At 37.7% G+C, this 3,605-nt stretch overlaps 1 protein-coding gene and 1 long non-coding RNA gene across 2 annotated transcripts in view; both read left to right on the top strand.

Annotated features, from left to right (window-relative positions):
• Positions 1 to 3,605, top strand: part of RAD51B (RAD51 paralog B) — a 516,647-nt gene that overhangs the window by 69,082 nt on the left and 443,960 nt on the right. The gene's annotated exons all lie outside the window — the stretch shown is intronic.
• LOC107182645 overlaps positions 2,247 to 3,605 on the top strand; it is an 11,731-nt gene continuing 10,372 nt past the window's right edge. Inside the window, exon 1 of the long non-coding RNA XR_001513371.1 lies at positions 2,247 to 2,373. This is a non-coding gene — a long non-coding RNA (uncharacterized LOC107182645). The remainder of the gene's footprint in view (positions 2,374 to 3,605) is intronic.

Below are 3,605 nucleotides of genomic sequence, written 5' to 3'. Positions count from 1 at the left end.
GTTTAACTGTACAGTGTTTTCACATATCTGTGCTATATAAGATGATGATGAACAAGATAAAAAAATCCTGCTCTCAAAAATTTTATATTCTGTTAAGAGAAATTTTACTATAGAAATTTTAATTATTAGAGCAAACTGTATTAATGTTCAGTATATTAAACTGTATAAGCAAAACAAGTTATGTATATTTTATATTCCCATTGTGATTCTAGAGCTGCACTGTCCATTATGTCTACCACTGGCCACATGTGGCTGTTAAAGTGAATGAAAATTTTAAAAAAATTAAAAATTCAGCTGCACCGTCACATTTTGAGTGCTCAGTAGCTGCACATAACCAGCGGATACTGTACTGGACAGCACAGATACTGCATTTTCATTATTGCAGAAAGCTCTGTTGGGAAGTGCTCCCAAGAGTTTTAGAACGGCCCTGGCTGGTTTACTCAGTGGTTAGAGTGTTGGCCTGCAGGGTCTCAGGTATGATTTCTGGTCAAGGGCACGTACCTCAGTTGCAGGTTCCCCAGCCCAGGTAGGGGCACATGCGGGAGGCAATCAATGTGTCTCTCTCATTTGGATGTTTCTCTCTCTCTCCCCCTCCTCCCTGCTTTCCACTCTCTCTAGAAATCAATGGAAAAAATAGCCTTGAGTGAGGATTACAAAGAAAAAAAAGGTTTGGGACATATTTTAATTGTTTGGGTCACATGATTGGCTAGTCATTCATCTCTTCAACCGTCTTTTTTAAAAAATATATTTTATTGATTTTTTACAGAGAGGAAGGGAGAGGGATAGAGAGTTAGAAACATCTATCAGCTGCTTCCTGCATACCCCCTACTGGGATGTGCCCGCAACGAAGGTACATGCCCTTGACTGGAGTCGAACCTGGGACCTTTGGCTCTATCCACTGAGCCAAACCAGTTAGAGCTCTTCAACCTTCTTCAAATGCCTCCCATGTGCCTGGTGTTGTGCTAGAGCCAGGAGATAAAGAAAAGTCCTACTTCCTGCCCATGTGACCTTTCAGTCTTGTGGATGATAGAGATGATAGATGCATAAAATAGGATGTGACACATGCCAATGTCGGAGGAGAAGTCCAGGAGGCTGTGAACATAATTAAGAAAAGGAAAGAAGCAAAACACAAGACTTCCCTCGGGAAAAGTGAGTGGGTATTGGCTTGGTTAAGCTGGAGAGAGTGAGTGAAAGGACGAGCCAAATAGTGAAACACCTGGACAGAAAAGAAGATGGCACAGCTTAGGTACTAAGAGATGGTTCCTGTGACTGGATAATCTCTTCGGTCTCTTAATTCAGTGTCATTTTATGATGTATTTAAGATATTGTAAAAACAGGCTCTTTCCTTTTTTGAAACTGGAGGGAGAAAGGTCCCTCTGTTTGAGGAGCCTCATATAGGCACCTTATCTGTGTAGATCCCACAGTTAGAGGAGAACAACAACAACAAAAAAAGGTGAAAAGAAAAGAAATGGGAAAAAAGAGGGAATAAAGAGATGAAAATGGCCAGAGGAAGTTTCAGAGAAATAAAACAGGTAACATTTGATGGGGAATGATAGTACCGTTTATAACACTCAGATTCCTGGTCTCTAATCAAAAGTTCAGGTCAACCATTTCAAAAGTTCATGTCCCCAGATGGTTAACTGGTATCACAAAGTATATCATGGGAGAATATTTTGGATGGGAGATTTAAAAATTGAATTTCTATCTTGATTCACTTCATTAGAAATCATAATAGAATTCTCTATGCTATATTCTCAGGAGACTATGCATTTATAGTGTATACAACCTGGAAGAAATTTGAATGCTATTATTTCATTTTTATAGGGCAACAAATAGTCACTATAAGATTAAAACCCAAGGTTACATGAGGAGTCAGAGACAGACCAGGATCAGGACACAAAAGAACTGCATCTTTACCCCACCCCCACCAATTCCAGAGTCCATTCCACGTATTACACAAAATCCACTGCACATCATAAATCTCTCACATTTTGTAAATATTTAGCTGTTGTTGATTTATTTCTGCCCACTGGCAGCCATCATGTCTCTGCTCTACACTGTGAAAGTCTGTTTATATGTCTGTGTCGACACCATCTGCTTTTGCATGGAGGCCTCTGGAAGGCAGGAATCATGTCTGTTTACTTTGCATAATGCTGAGCATAGAGCTGTGTACACGAAGCTTTCTTTTTATTTGATGACAATGATTTCCTTTATGCATTTCTTTCCTTTCCTGTCTTCAGATTGACCAGATCTGCGGATAACTATTAATCCAGTAGAATTACAGAGAGGTGGAATTCACTGCCGACTGCCTGGTCAGGCCAGGCAGCAGAAGGTCTCACACAGCTCTCTGAGGTTTCATGCCACTGCAAAGAGGTACCCTCTTGTAAAAAAGATGAAAAATACAAAGACACCACCCACGTTGGTTTTTATGAAGGAAAAATCTGGTGTCTAGTTTTACCACCAAGAGCTTGTCAAATAAACTTGGTATGAAATCAAGACTGAATATAGTAAACAGAAAATTCAGATAAAAGCTGTAGTGAAGAAATACTCCTCTTTATTTTCTCCCCTGTTCTTATTTGGGGCAGCCTTCTGGAATAGTGTCAGAGGGGGAATGTAAATTCGGTGGAAAGGAGCGGGAGCCAAGTGAATAGTCTCAATATATTTTCGAAGATGCTCCAGCTCTTGTTTTAGTAAAAACAAATTTTACTACTTTATCCTCCTTCGCAGTGTCATCTATTTAACTCACTAAATTGTAAAACAGGGCATCCAAACTGTGGACAAGATTATTAAGTTTAGTTTTCTTTGTTAGAATGTTCCAGACACTAAAAAGAAACTTCCTAAACTGATATGGTAGCTTTTAAATAATTCCTTTAAATCCTTTCTTTTCCTCCTTATCTTGCCTTGTCTGCCCTTTATCTAGGTGTAGCATGAAATTTTTAATTATATTTCAAGGAACCTTCAGGGGTTACTAGCTACCTTTTTTTGCTATATCTTTTATTGTCAGTTTTTCACGTTCCTCATTTTTACTTTAACCCATTATAAGGGACATTTCTTGTATTACTTGATTTCTAGATTCTCCAGTTTTATGTTTATTCTGTAACCTATTGAGGTTTATATGTGTATAATAGGAACCAATGGCCACTTATAACCACTCCTGGAATTTAGGTTATGATTTTTGTTATCTCACAATGCTTGTTTGATTCTCCTGGCTTCCTTTGGTCAATACATTAGCATTGAAAAATAAAGATAGCCTTTATCAATTATATATTTGCCTGTTCCTGCCAAGAATCATCAATCATATATTTGCTTGTTTTTGCCAAGAATAAGACCTTTTTTGTAAAATCACTTTATAAACTTTATAGAAATACATAAAGTTAATATTCTATATTAAACATTTAAATGGACTACTTGGCAGAAATAATACTGTTCACCTACTGAGCAAATGAAGAATCAAGTTCAGAGAAGCTAAATGGCTTATTCAGCATTCACACAGCTTGCAAAGAGCTGAGACTCAAATCCAGGAATGGTTTGACTCCACTTCACTTGATCTTTCTATGACATCATTTTTCTTCTTCCTAAAAAAATGTTTTTTCAAATCTTTTATG

This window comes from Myotis davidii, unplaced genomic scaffold, assembly GCF_000327345.1.
Source record: "Myotis davidii unplaced genomic scaffold, ASM32734v1 scaffold17, whole genome shotgun sequence".
Classification (NCBI taxonomy): Eukaryota; Metazoa; Chordata; class Mammalia; order Chiroptera; family Vespertilionidae; genus Myotis; species Myotis davidii.
This window is presented reverse-complemented; position numbering and strand designations above follow the sequence as displayed.